At 43.5% G+C, this 15,586-nt stretch overlaps 1 long non-coding RNA gene across 1 annotated transcript; it reads left to right on the forward strand.

The window, feature by feature from the left end:
* Positions 1–7,582: 7,582 nt before the first annotated feature.
* Positions 7,583–13,485, forward strand: LOC146543771 (uncharacterized). Its single transcript, XR_014884986.1, has 4 exons — positions 7,583–7,690; positions 11,005–11,225; positions 11,936–12,237; positions 13,344–13,485. It is a non-coding gene; the product is annotated as an uncharacterized LOC146543771 (long non-coding RNA).
* The last annotated feature ends 2,101 nt before the right edge of the window (positions 13,486–15,586 follow it).

Consider the following 15,586-nt stretch of genomic DNA (forward strand, 5'->3'; position numbering starts at 1 on the left):
TTTTAGGAGAACTTCATTAATATTTTGACCTTGCATTGGCTTCAGCAGCACTGGCATTCATCTTTCAATTTTGCAGCATTTGCAGATTTGATTGCGGTAGCTGATTTGTTCTCATCCTTTAAAGACTGTCTTTTTTTTTTCCTCTGTCCCTGTGGAAAAGTGAACAATTTAATATAACGATTCTTTCCAAAATGTTTTAGGTCAAATTGTTGATTGATGCATATTGGCATTATGAGATGAAAATCAATAGAGCTGTGGAGCTCTATGCAGTTTGGGATTCTAAGGGCTTAATACTCTCTGTTTCAAGAGATGAATACTGAAATTAGTCAAAGTAGTAGCAGTTGAAATTACTGGAGTGGAAGCTTGCACAGATGATGATCCAGGTGCTAAGAAATGCCAGCTCAGAAAATACTCAGGTCACTGTTAGATCTGGGAAAGGTGTTAGAAGGAGCAGCCACCCATTACCAACTTCTTACCCTTTTTCCCCAAGTATGTGGTGTTATTATTAGATGCTGTGCTTGACTGGACCTCAGTGTGAGAGATGGTATAACAGGTTTTGCATTCTGGTTCAAAGCAGCCCCCACATTTGCTGTAAACCTACAGAAGCTAACCGCTTTGATCATTGAGGTTTCTAATAGTAAAATGTTCTTGTTATTCAGCTTCATTTGTGTAGGAGTCTCACTGCATAAGGGCTAAAACAAGAAAGCAGGGAAATTAGATACTTCCATATGTCTGTGCACGGGATTTAAAAAAATAGAAAAAAGTATTTCAAAATGTTCTAAATCCAAAAGTGTAAGGCATATGTTGTTACAGATGATAGTAGGTTTCCTGTGGTGAATGTAACTGCTGTGGCTGATAGAAAGAAAATTGGTGGCATGAAAACTGCTGTAGCCATTGGGCATTCTCTCCAAATGGACTTTAACTGCATGTTCTTGTTTATTGCTGTCCTGCTGGGACAAGTACCTGCAACCATCCCTGTTACCAATACATCTGCCCTCTAAGGACCTCATTTTTCAGCCTGGGCTCAAATTGACTTCAAATTGACTTGTGCTTATCTGTGTAAATTATTCCTTGGGTGTAAAGTTAGCAGACAATATTCCTTAATATAAGAGATAATCAAGAATCAGGCTCTTAGTTTGCTCTTGGCCTAGCGTGTTTATTAATTACCCAAACAATAGAATGGGAAGCGTTCCTATTACATTTGTAAGCACTGCTGATATGCTAGAGGGCAAGCTTAGAATTCAGAATGATCTTGGGAAGTTATTAATGTAATACCTGAAAAAAAATGAAAATAGGGACCAATGCAAAGGGAAATATTTGGACAGGAATAATTAGCAGCAGGAGAACGAGACAGAGGACAGCTTGCTCAGTAGCAAATAGAACAAAAAAAACAATCTGGGGTGTCACAAGCTAAGCATGAGTCAACAGTGTCACAGTGTTGTGAAAAGGGAAGCATCCTCCCTGAAAGCATGGTCAGAAGCACGGCCTGTTGGACACACAGCAGCACTTCCACTTAGCTCAGCAAAAGCTAAAATGAGTTCAAGGCAAGGCAGTGTGATCTGCCTTGGGTTACTGGCAGCAATGGTCTGATGCTTCAGTTCTGTATCTTAGATCATTCTTTGCTATATGATAGTTCTGTGAGGACACGAGCCCAGTGTATACAAACAGGAATAAAGTGAGAATGAACAAGCACTAGGCATCTGATATGTGCATTATAACAGGTCCACTCCTTTCCTGTTTGTGATGCTGTGCATACCCACCGGGTCTCATTTAACAGGGCAACACCCAGCTATTGCCTTAGCATACATATTCTCCATGACATCCACCTTTTGTTATTGCTGGAATCAAAGTAGGGATTTGAAAGCTCATTCTCACATCTTGTATTTTGGCGTTCATACATTGATTTATTTGTTCTCTGCTTTTCCTTCAAACAGAACTCTCGAAGTTGCTACTGAGTGCATGTTTGGTGGATTGCAGTGCATTGAAGATAGTAAATAAAATAGTCAAGATAGTAAATAACAAAAGTCAAACTCTTGGGCTAAACTTGCTGAAGTGACTGCATAAACAGCACGTGTAAAAGCTGCATCTGTTGATCTAAACTGAGATGCATTCATGTGCTCACTGCATGTGGAAGCACCTAATGCTGTCATCACCAGCTGTGTGTGTTACCCTGCCCAGGAGCCTGCAGTGATAGCGGCTGAGCTGCAATGAGCTGCTGCTGCCTCACAGAGCCAAAATTTTGGCCAGAATTTGTTGTAGGATTTGTAGAGTTGCCAAGCTGTTCGGGTAGAAGTTTTCTTATATTTGCTTCTGTTGTGTCCTGCTCTCATTTGAAGTCATCCGTCCCCCCCAAAGGTAAATTCACAAAATCAGTTTTCTTACGATACAAATCCCATCACTCCGAGTTGTTGTACAAATGCTGCACTGATTTCATTTGCCTTACAGCCCAATCTGGCAATTATTACTGAATCATTGCTAAATTATCCAGAATTTTGATGTGATTACTGTCAATAGCACTAAGTAATACAAGTCCAACAAGTGAACACTGATACAATAATCCTTATCGCTTCTAATACCAAACGATTTAATCTTATCATCATGTGCTGATGAGATAATATATTCCAGCAGTGACTTTTTTTTATGAGTATTGTGTTATTCCAAGGGGTGCTGAGATAAAACACCACTGTGGAGAATTACAGTGCCGTGCTAATAGTGCTGTGCATCTGACTGAGAGGACAATTGCTGAAGACTCTTATATGACTCTTCAAATCTATGCAACGATCTGAAGATCATCCTGATGGTTCCCCACCTCGAAGTGAGTACTAAAGGGAATTTGAGATGGTGAAGTAATTTTTCAGTTATGAAAGTATCTCTCATTAACTCAGTGCTGCCAAGATGTTTTTCTGCTGTTGCAAAAGTGGGTTCTTTTGAAAGATTAGCTTTCAAACTGGCAAAAAAAAAGAGAACAAAACTCAACTTCCCAGGGTTTTTTGGGATTTAACCTCTTTGAAAAGGCCCAGTGCCATCTAGCTGCAGTTCTAAACAGGTTGTAAGGGGACCCCTCCACAACTCTCTAGTAATTTATATTTTAGGAGGTCTGTATGCAATTTGCTTTCCTCTTTATCAGAGGCTAAAGCCTGTGTGCCTGGCACAGGCAGATACTGGCTGCATTTGCAGTGTTGAGAAGCTGTAGTTCCATCTATTTTATGGGAGTTGCAATCTGTTAACTCTGCTGCTGAATCTACTCTCCCCATTCAATTAATCCAAACGTTCCAACTTAAGTATGGATTAAAAGCTATGGGTCCTATTCAACTGCATCGAGAAAGATTTCAGTTCTTTGTTTACTTTCCTCAGCTTTCGAAGAGCAATTTCATTCTGAAATAACACTTGGGCAAACAGAGAGTAGTTCCTTTTTGTAAGGAAAATATTTAGAGAAGAGACTGCAGAAGCATAGCTGTTACTGACATCTATGGTTTTCTTTCCTGTTTTGGCTTGGAGATTGCTGCTTTGGCAATTCCCACTGGCTCCTTACATGGATTTGAAAGACCCTGGTCTCACGGGTTGCTTTTCCATAGACCCTACCTTGTCCTCACATGAAATGGCCCTACAGCCCTGATCCAGCTGAATGGGCTGGAGTGGGATTCTGCAGCCGAACCCAGCAGGCACAGAGGGAGGCCTCTTCCACTGTAACACTGTGGAGCTCCTGTATTCCAGCACAAAAAGAGGGCAAGGAGATAAATGACTCCAGTGTTTGTTTGTTTGTTTTGCCTAAGAAGCTTCTTTGTGTGCGTATTCCACATGAGTATTCTTCTGTCCACGTAAAATAGATCCCTTGTGTCTGAATTTAAGTCTCTGTATATTGTTACTTGTGCACTGGCTTAGAAATACTTTAGAGGCATTATCTAGGAGCTTTTATGACTTGTATCACATATTTCCTCTGCCTCCCTGCACCCACACATCAATGCACACATAACGAGAGATGCAGGATCAGATTCTGGTTAGATTTGTGCTCTGGTTAGATTTGACATAAACAAAATACTCTTTTTACACATTTCTTTTCCCCTGAATGTAACCTGAAAGTCAGTTTCGGACCCATCAGATGGCACTTGGTAAACAGACACCCAATAAGTGCTGTGCTACTGAGGAAGTCAGGACCTCACATTCAGCAAGGAGTGATAAATGGCTGCATTTGGAGCCGAAAGCTGTAAAACACAAGCATCAATGTGTCTGGGGCTGGTTTCCTTGCTTAGTAGGGTTGTTTTGACAATTGAATCTGCAGACTGCACTGTACAGGCAGCCATTTCATTATCATCTGTCATAAGCAGGCTGCATGCTTTCCCATTTGGATTGCTCTTCATTTAAAGCTTTGAATGGTGGCATGGAGTAGGAAGAGAAAGTCCATATGCTTCTCCTGAGGATTTTCTAATCATCCATCATTCAAAATCTAACCCTTCCATGATCTCTTTGACCTCACATCTGTTTTTTAACTTCAACTTTGCAAGTCTTTGACAATAAAATCTAAAGAAAGCATTTTGGCTTTGCAGTAATAACATCACAGAGTAATGGAATAGAGTAAAGTAAAGTAGAGCAGACTGAACAGAGCAGAACAGAATAGTATGGAATAGAATAGTTGGAAGAGATCTTCAAACATCATGAAGACCAACTCCCTGACCTCTTCAGTGCTGACCAGAAATTAAAGTACATTACTGAGGGCAGTATCTGAATGCCTCTTAAACACTGGCAGGCCTGGGACATCAACTGCCTCCCTAGGAAGCCCGTTCCAGGATCTGACCAACCTCATGCTGAAGAAATGTTTCCCAATGCCCAGTTTGAACCTACCATGGTGCAGCTCTGTGCTGTTGCCATGCAGGGAGAAGAACCCAGCACCTCCCTCTCCACATCCCTTCCTCAGGAAGTTGTTGAGAATTGTGCTTGCAGAGTTTTCCTAGCAGAATTCATTTTCAAAATACAGCTGTGAGCTGCAATGGAAGTAGGCTTTCTACCACAGAGGAAGACTATGCTGCGCTTAATGTATATATAAAAATAGAAATAGAAATTGAAGCTATAAAATGATAAGTTTTCAACGGGTAGGCAGGAAGATGTCCCTGACTTGACTGTGAAGGTGGCCTGTGTGAAGTTGGTCTATAATAACTCGTTTTTTTAAATAAGAGCTACAAATCATGCACATGCTGAAAGCATGCTGGTTACATTTTGCATGCATGGCCAATCAGTTGTTATATCCCTCTTCCATGCAATCAGTGATGTACTCTGCCATTAGGCCTCCAGTGTGGCTGTGTAATGAACACTGGCTCAGTTCTGTGAGTGTGGAGTATTGGGTAAGAGCATAATGATCAGGGGCTAGATGCTGTGGACTATGGATTTAGCAACATGCAGGATTGTAGCCCCCCCAGAAATCCACTCTGTCCAGCTTTGCATTTAGCTTTACCAAGAAGTTAGATTTCTTTCTTCTAGAAAGTGCCAAACCAGCAGTGCATTTATATGTTTCTGAAATAAATGAGGCATAGGAATAGCGAGTGGGAATCCTTTAGATTCATATTATGGCAATGCTAGTTGACCATACAAATGGTATGAATTCAAACAGCACACTCCAATTTACCATCACTCTTCCATACCCTTGCCCAGCAGCCACCTACCATCTGGATGCCCAGCAGCCAAAAAAAACAGCTTCCCTATAGCTATCCAACACATGCTGTAGTGAGCTAGAGCAAACTCTAGCTCTGGCACTCTCCAGCACTCTCTCCCTGCCAACGTGAAACTCTGTGGCTCTTGTTTTTTGAGTGTTAATGGCTTTTGATATGACTGTGATTAACACAGGTCACAGCATCACTCGTAACGTTTCTCCTGGCTTGTTGGCCAGGACTTCTGCTTTCACATGCGTATGTTTGGCTCAAGTCAACAATAGTGAGCCCCAAGTGGTTTGAAATTCTGTGGTAAGAGGTCTGGTGTAAATTACTGCGAACATAGCACGATAATACCGATATGTATATGAACTCTGCTGCAAGCCTGTGGTTGAGGTTGAATGGTTTGTCCAGTGAAGGAGAAAAAGGGAGAGAAGTCTGAAAAGGCCTGAAGAGTCTGCTATAAGGTGTGGTGATGCAGCACCTGCCTTGGTACAGAAAATCCGCAATTTCAATGCTTTTTAGCACTGGTTGAAGGCAGATGGCTCACACAGAGGCCCTTTGAAGCTTGATCTGCTGCAGGAAATGAAAGAGGTGCCTTGTGCTTCTGCATGTGCCTGAGCGGTGCTTCCATCCACCAGCAGTATGGGTTATTCTTGCTATGACAGCAGCACACTCAGCCCTACAGGTCTGCAGCCTCATTTGCTGTTAGGGGAATCCCAGGGATTTAAGGCAGCCTGCACCCCGATACCTGCAGTGTTGAGGCTGCACAGCTTGTGTGAAAAGAAACTGTGACAAACCCTGCATGAATAGCACTGGAGCTGTGCAACTTTTGCTCCAGTGGCACGTGGGTGGAACAATGTATGGGGGTGGGAGGTTTCAGTTTGAAATTTCCATCTGAATACTGACATTGACTCATTATTACTACATAGTGACATCTGAGAAAACTCTTGCCATCCCATACTTGGAAGAATAACTACTTTTGTTATTACTCAATGTAATAAGTGTTGGCTTCTACTTACTTTTCAGTGGTAGTTCCTTATCTGCTTGACAGTGATGCCATGAACCTCCAATTAGTTCATGGTTTGAGACTGTAAGACACTATCTGTCTTTTGAGTATAATGTTTCTAAAATGTATTGACAAGGTCAGCAGCAAGCTCTGCTGTAGGCCAGAAATAGTCCATGAATGAAAGAATCCATAATGTTGTGTCCCAAAAAAGTGGAAGGAAATAAGGGATAATCTTCATTAGTTCTAAATTGGTTGTGTGCCATTACCATGGGTACATGGAGAGCTCAACGAAGGAATCGCACATAACACAGTTAGCTGCCAAATGGAACAGTGATGGGTGTAGTCTGCCAGCCAGTCTCTGTGTTTTGTGTGCTTTGTGGAGCAGGGTGGGGCAGAGGATAGGACAGGTACAGCATCATTTGTTTCCCATTATTTCCAGCCCTGGAGCTCATGGTTTCTCTGAGCATGACAGTGCAGTACTGTATGGGTTTGTTTAGTTTGATGCGGGAATCAAGGACGAAGCTGACTTCCTTATTTTGCTCATCAGTCAGTGGTGAATTAAACGTGTTGCTAAATTACTAAGTCATGATATTTGGGGGCTCAGCCCCCTGATCTGTCTTTCTCTCCTTTGCACATGAATATGGCAGGTATGTTTGGCTGAAGAAAGAGTAACAGCTCCAAAAGGCTGCAGTGAAATGCAATCTGGCTTTGCCATGATGCAGTGAGTCAGGCCATCTGTGTGAAGGAGCACCAAAAAGGGAACTGGCACTGGTGTTAATGCCCAACTGAGCCCTGAAGACTCAGAGCACCCAGGCTAACCCTGGGGGAGTTGACAATTTGCACATTTGAGAGATGTGACTGTGGCGTGGATGTTTTGCAGTGACTGTGAGTGGTTAGGAATGAGGATGCTTAGTTTGTATTTCTTCAGCAGGGCCTTCTTTTAGTGCTGGCTCTTTCAGTGGTTCACCGGATCCTTGTAGGTCGGGCAGAGCTGCCATGGAGTGGGATGCTCTGGTGCTGGAAGGAGCAGCTGCTTGGCCAGGTACTTGTCTCTGTCCTGCCATCACTTGGATGATGATGACTCAGTCCTGGTGGCAGGGTGCATTCAATAAGCAGGATCTGACCCTGCAAAGGGTGGAAGGGTGCTCCAGCAAGGTGGATGAATGGTGCAAGGAGTGGGTAGGACACAGAACTGGGGGTGGTGGACTGGTTGGCGACATCTCCTCCCAGAGAGCAGCAAGAGGAGGAACTAGGGCTAGGAAGAGCTCTTGAAACTAAGAAAAAGATAAGAATTTGAGAAATTTAGTGAGGAATATGAAGTTGTAAAAGCGTCCTACAGGTAGGCATTGGGTTTGGTGCAGAATAGAGAGATCCAATTTAGTCTTCCTTCCGTTGGCTTCAAATACAAATTCCCATTGCCTCCAGTAATACAGCAGTGGAGGATTCATGCTGGGAAAGGAGGAGGGGGGTTTGGCTGGAAGAAATAGTGCCCAGGGGGACCTGGGTTTGTACTGCAGTCAGGATGGAGGGGAAATTCCTGGAAATGCTATGATTGCACTCAGGTGCTGGTGGAAGAAATATTGCATCAGCTCTGTGAGTTGCATCTGATGACAGTAGCACTAGGGGTGAGGATCATACCAAACTCTGTTGCCTTTGCTGTGAATTGTTCTAGTATTCAGATTCTGGTATTCAGGAAAGGGTTAGGAGAATAGCATAGGGATCAGTTTTTAGATATTCAGAATATCTTTAAAAGAGGAAATGTCTCAGAACTAAATGCTTGGTGCCACCTGCAGAAATAAAGAGAGAATTACTCATGCCTGCTCACTGGTTTTCTGACAGTTCATTTCCAGAGAAAAGTGGTACAAGCATAAAGCTTTAATCCGCATTCAGATTTCATCCTGCTTTCATGGGACAACTTTCTTTCAAAGCCTTTGGTGCAATAGATGTTGGGAAGCTACCATCATCTTGAATGCACTGCATGGTTTAATGCTAAAAAATTAAACAATGTGGATATCTAAGCACAAATGTAGCTCAGAAGCATGCTCTGTAGCATCTGGTCTGGAATTTATATCCAGCAAGCAGTAGCAGAACAGAATAAATGGGGAATTAGGAATGCTGCTTGTGGTGGAGGGTGCTTCCATTGCAGGTGTGGTGAAACTGGTGGTTCACTTACCACTGTGCTCTTTGAAGCTGAATAGAAAGAGCAGTTACCACCTATTTCTCTAATGACAGCTAAGAGACAGTATTCTCTTTTGTTTCCCAGCCAAAGCAGTGGTTTGCATGCCAAAGCTTGTACCTGCAAATGTAAGGGCTGGAGGATTTGAGGGAAGTCAGGTGGTTTGTGTGTTGGTGGGAATCAGCATCCTCCAATGGGCTCATGAAATTCAGCAGGACAGACTGCAGTGGGACAAGGCCATGTGAATGATTTGGAAGCACCTAACAGGGGAAACTCTGCTTGGTTTTCTCCTACTGTGCTCAAGGAAACGAGACAATATTGCAATATTGTGCAATATTGTAAATACAATTGTATATTACAATAGATATTGTAATATCTAATGGAGTTTTTTTATCCTGCTGGGAACAACACAGCGAGACCTTGGTCCCCACCTGTTGTACATCAGCTCAACACACACACTTCTGATTCAGGCAGTGTCCCCTCACCTTCCATTCTCCTCCTCATGGACAAACACCAAAGCGATGTTCAATTAGCAATGAGCTGGGATAGCACAATTAAAAGCTCTCTGCAGCTCCCAAACTCCCTGAACAGCTCAGACATAATGTTCTGGGGGGGGGTGGAGGCTTGGCTTCTGCGACAAGAAATCCATCCTACAGGGCTCAAACCTAGGCTGAGATACACCCAGGAGCTGGAGACTGCTTTGGGCCATGGCTCATTTCTTTGTGGGGTTTGGGGTTCTGTGTGTTAGAACTTCAGTACCTCTGCAAAAAGGTAACTCTGTGTTAGGAGTATTAGGACGGGTTTAGATAGCACAGGGGAGTGCATGAAAAATCCATATATCCCTCAGGCATCTGCTGAAAGGACCAGAAAAGCAAAAAGCTTTCGTCTCTCAAGTGTGTTGTTTCTGTCTGGAAAGGCCATTAATGGCAATGTTATTTCAGAAACATTTCAGAATATAGATCTGTACTGAAGCAGTTAATGCTCATAAAGAAAATGTTTAGGGCTAGTAAAATGTGTCCTTTCCCAAGTTTTAACAGCAATTACACAACAGAACATGGAATTAATCAAAGAAAGGGCTTGGGAAGATCTCTAGGCCGGTGGTATCGATTTTGCAAACACGCATTGCAATCCTGTCACTATTTTTAACTGCCTGCCTCAGCTAAAAAAGGAAAAAAATATCAGAAGATGCAGAAAATGTGAAGAGGAAGTAAAGCAGAATGAACCCCGGGGGATTGCTCGGAAAGGAAATGAGTCAGGCGGTTGCTAAGTGAGGCCGTTGCTTATTTACAGAGGAATTAAAAGAGTTAAAGGGAGCCTTACGAATTCCCAATCAAAGTTTTCTGCAGATGGCATGAGGATGCACTCAGAATAAATGGGGCTGGATAAAACTGCCAAACTCCCTGAGGTTTGCCTGCCTGGCAGTGATAAAACAGTCACTGCAGACACAGAGGCAGAGCCACAGGACAAACCCAGCTTTACCCTCAGCAAGCACTGATATGAGTGCAGCTGTGCCCATAGGGAAGGGAGCAGGTCTGCTCCTTCAAGGCAGCCCCAGAGCTGTGTTTCCATCCACCAGGCTCTACCTCTGCAGGGTTTTGCCTTCTCACCAGCTGCAAGCAGATAACTAGCTAGAGTGGAGAGAAAAGAATTGCTCTTCCTCCCACTCATATTTAGTGTGCATAATTAATGGGTAAAATACATTTCTCTTTGGGAAGAGACAAAGTAAATAGACTCCTGGCACTGCTCAGTAATAGAAGAAAAAAGGCCATAAAGCTAGTAATAAGTCATGGCTTGTGAGGAGTGTTATGGGCCATTGCTCCTTTCCATGTCAGTCTGTCCAGGCAAAACCAAGTGCTGCTGGGACAGCGTGGTGCTGCCAGCTGGTAGCACGTCCTCTTACTGTGCACTTAATGCATATCCAGGGCTAAATCCTGGCCATGTGCAAGCAGAAGGAGGAACTGATATCACAGGAGTGAATCTCACCCTTGTGTGTTTCATCCCTAAGCTTTTTCAGGGTTCGGGTTCACGTTTAGTGTGTTATGATCCCTTTAAGAAATTCCCCAGCCACGGGAATGAGAAAAGCAGCAGTGATGTGACAAACTGAATTTGGGCTGTGGAAAAAATCTTGGCTATGGCACTAATCTATTTGAGTTTCTGTGTCATCTGCTCTTTCCTCACAGAATAGCTGGCATAGCTTGGCCACTCCGCTCCCGCTGGGTGCAGCAGTACACGAGCTGTGCTCTCCTCTCCTCCACATCTGCAGTCACCCATCCTCTGGACCATTCTGGAGCAAATTTTCCTCCTGCTGTTCCATGTGTCTGCTCTCAGCCCCCACTGACTGCTTGGGATGTTTTGGCTGTTATCACTGCTGATTTTGGTTGCAGATGGGAAGGAGCAGCCAGTGAGTGGGTCCGGGATGCGTTTCCAATGGAAATGGTCCAATGCAAAATTAAGAGCAGGGGATCTTTTTACTGAAACCACAGGCACCAGGCATAAAAGAGTCAAAATAATGGTCTTGGTAACTTGAAGGAAGCTCCTTTTGCTCCACAACCATGGAGGTCTCTCTGCTTTTGGGCTCCGTCTGTCTAGAGTTGTTTGGGTCAGATGAGAACCATTGACTCATGAGATGTCCATGAACAGCACTAAGATTTAGCTGAGGAAGGGGAGGTTCAAGGTAACCTGGGAGATACTAAAGGCACAGGGCCAGATCTCTGGTTTGTCATTTTGCTGATCTCGTGCTACTGACACAAATGATTCTAAAGGTAACGTCAAGAGATTTATGAAGCCTAGTGATGCCAAGTCATTGCTTTCTGTCTTAAGAAGAATGGCAGTGGAAATGATTAACCTCTGGATGTTACTTGTGGTGATTGGTTTTGTTGCTGTCCATGTGCCTGGATGCAGCATGGTGTGTTCCCATCTGCAGGCACAGCAGGAGAGGTGAAGAACTGAGCTTACATCACTCTCAGGGAGCAATGAACCGAGGGCAAAATGCCCTCCCTGCTTCTTGCAATCCCACTTTTTCTTTTGAACGCTGCTTTGGAAAACTAAGCAGCTTTCTTCTCCTCGTTCTGCTGTTTTTGCCTTACCTCGATGACAGCATTTTCCTTGCAGGAGCCACCTGATGTGCGTCCAGGAACAGCAGATCTTGCGTGGGGCAACAGTGACATCCAGCGGCCCCGTGTCGGCTCACGGCGTGCATCGTTCAGCCGTGCGGTGATGAACGGGATCCTCTTTGACCCAATGGGTGTTTGACTCTGGTTTTGTAGAGCCAGCACAGCCCAGTGCCACTCGGACCTTTGTGCCTTGTCGTGGCTGTGACATGAGAGCGGCTGTGACAAAGGAAGGACAAGAAGTTGTTCCGAATAAAATAGATGTGAAATTCCATCCAAAGATTTCCTGCAGTAAAAAGAAACGTGCGTTGGTAGCTCTCCTGAATACCATTACTGTGTGTGCTGTCTGGTGTCTGTCTGCTTGCTCATCCACCGGGAGCTGCAGGAGCACAGTTTCAGTACCCACTCTTCGTGTTCCTTAAACCAAAGCAGAAAGTCACAGAGTTCTGCAGCACGTTAGGATGATTGGAATTCACTTTGGGTTTGGGGATTTTTAAGTGGATTATCAGCTAGTGCAGAGCCAGGCATCTGAGTTACTGCTTTCTGAGCAGACCACGCATGGAGACAGGATGGATTTAAACAGGTTATTTCTAGAATGTCTTTATTTCATTTCATGTGATGTTTCATGCTACAGGTCCCTTCTCTTCTGCACTCTCACCACAGCCTCTCATATCTACCGCAGCTTCCCTTCCCTTTCATTGCACAGATGTCCCCCAAGGTGAATCTAAAGCATGAGCTACTCAAGCCATAATGGTCCTGTTCCAAAGTCTAATCATGTCAAATTACTTTCAAGGCAATTTTTGTAATCCATAACTGCAGAGAACTAAAAAATGGTACTACTAATAAAATCAGTTCTGAGATTAGCATTGTAATTTATGTAAGCCTCCACACTGCAGCAGTCACTTCAGTGCCATTAAGCTGGGGAGTGGAGCAGAAGTGGGCATGACATTTTCCATCCCAGCATTAAGAGATTATGTGTTGTGGTTCTAAGAGCAGGAGATGGATCAAAGAACATCTGTTAGGTGCTGCTGAGAGCTTCATAGAATCATAGAATCGTTAAGGGTGGAAAAGGCCACCAAGATCATCTAGTTCAGCCATCAACCCATCACCACCATGCCCACCACATCGTGTCCCTTAATGTCACATCTGTCCTTTTCTTGAAACCCTCCAGGGACAAATATCTGTAAACAGGCTTGCAGGAGGAAAAGGGACAGCCCTGAATACTGTCTGACACTAGCGGCCATCCTCTCCTCCTGTGAGCATATCAGAGGTGGAGCAAGACCCAGTGTGTTGGACTTAGAGCTGCAAAATGATGCCCAGACACCCTTCCTACAGCTGTGTTTTTTGTAGTCAGACAGAAAAAATACTCTGAAAGCATGCAAACAAATGATCCTCATGTGTGGTTACAGGAAAGTCCATGCGGGCAGCTGTACCCAGTGCTCAGCTGTAACACCTGGTGAGTAAGTGCTTGTAGCATGATAGTGACTGCACGCCTTGAGCAGTGTGCAAGCAGGTAATCACCTGGGTGTATGTTGCCCACTGCAGGATGCACAGAGGCTCACTGACAAGACCCAGAGAACTCTGCCCAAGCAGCAGTGCTGTCACAGCAGCAGTGAATGGAAGTGGCAGTGGTCCTACTGGATGTCATGTTCTACAAGCTCGCCCCGTGCTTCTGCTGTGCAGAAAGGCAATGTGAGGTGATGGTACAGCATGCAATAAGCGAGGTGCAAAATGCTGGCTGACAGCTGGGTTCTGTAACTGATGCTGCTCCAGGAGGAGCAGGGTTTTCACTTTGCTAAAATCTTCCTACTTCTTGGATGGAAACATAATCGAGGCAGAGAAAGGAAAACATCCTTCAGAACACATTGTTTGCGTCAGAAAATATTTGTTACAGTTTGAATTTTGAAAGTATGATTTTTAAAAATTTAAGAACAAACTTAGAAAACTTGAATTTTTCTTTTTAAAAATACCTGCCTGGGGTATTTTGACAGAATCATAATGGTATACAGTTCTAAAATCAGCCCAAATAACTCCCAAAGTTTGGTTGTGTTCATACAATCATACATCTTAAAAGCCTACAAATTCATGGAGATCTTACCCTGATTTCTGTTGTGCCTCCTACAAGATTCAATAAATCACAGTCAAAAAGCTTTTTTTAGAGCTTTGAAATGAAAAAGAAATTAAAAAAAAATAATTTTTGTGTTAAAACCAATATTTACATCCCTCAACGGTTTTGAAAGAGAAAACAAAGACATTGCTAATCTTTTCACATTGCTAATCTTTTCCTTCCCGCCCTCAATTAGTGAACTAATCTAATCTTCTGCAATAAAATGCAAAGGATTACAGTTTATGAGGAGCATGTTATGTACAGCCCATGTTCCTGCTGGTGCCACACAGGGCAATGCCCAAAGGCCAGATACTGGTTCTGAGACTCTCTGATCCTATGATTCTATGATTCTGTGGCTCTTCGGTTCTTTGGTTCTGTGGTTCTACAACTCTATGACTCTATGACTTTATGGTTCTTTGGTTCTATGACTCTATGGTTCTTTGGTTCTACGGTTCTATGACTTTATGGTTCTTTGGTTCTATGGTTCTATGACTCTATGGTTCTTTGGTTCTATGGTTCTATGACTCTATGACTGTGGTTCTTTGGTTCTATGACTCTATGGTTCTTTGGTTCTATGGTTCTATGACTCTATGGTTCTTTGGTTCTATGATTCTGTGACTCTATGGTTCTATGACTCTATGATTCCTCGGTTCTATGACTCTGTGGTTCTTTGGTTCTATGTCTATGTGGTTCTATGGTTCTATGTCTATGGTTCTATGGTTCTATGACCCTATAGTTCTTTTGTTCTATGGTTCTATGATTCTGGTGGTTCTATGATAACTGGGGAGGTCTGTTGATGGTAAAATGTTCAACATTTCTGCACAGCCTCTGTGTTTTCAGCATTCAACTAGTGACAGCTGAAGTAAGCAACAAAAGCTGACGAAATGCAAAAATACTTTGTCATTATGCATATTGTAGTTTACGGACTAAACATAAATGTCTAGTTTGCAAAGAAAGCTCAGTCCAGTTCGGAGGATAAGAGGTAATGGCTTTAAGTTGCTCCAGGGGAGGTTCAGGTTGGGTATTAGGAAAGACCTTCTCAGAAAGAACGGTGCTGCACTGGCACAGCTGCCCAGGGAGTGGTGGGTTCACTGTGCCCAGAGGTGCTCCAGAACTGTGGGGATGTGGCACTGAGGGATGTGGTGATGGGCACGGTGGGGTGGGTTGGCTTTGATGAATTTGGAAGTCTTTTCCAACCCGTGATTCTGTGATTCTGTGATCCTCTAAGCAACCTCAGCTGGCACACAATGGGATGTTCTGGAAAGCAGCATTTCAGGTAAAGATTATTCAAGAAGGTCTCAGCAGCTGAAGTGGCCTGAAGGTTTAACAGCAACTGTAAGTAGCTGCTAAAGGTACAAAAATATGAATATCTTTGTTTTCTTGACAGTAAACATGGCTGGTTGAACACATCCTGAAGAGTCAGCCACCAACATTCCTCATTCAGAGAATCAAAGATTCCCAGCTCCCAGGCTTTGCAATGTAATTGCAGTAAGCAGAGGTTTGGAAGAACTGGAATTCACCATAGCAACCTTCTGGCAAAATTTT

The sequence above is a fragment of the Meleagris gallopavo genome, chromosome 9, assembly GCF_905368555.1.
Source record: "Meleagris gallopavo chromosome 9, MGAL_WU_HG_1.1, whole genome shotgun sequence".
In the NCBI taxonomy this organism is placed as follows: Eukaryota; Metazoa; Chordata; class Aves; order Galliformes; family Phasianidae; genus Meleagris; species Meleagris gallopavo.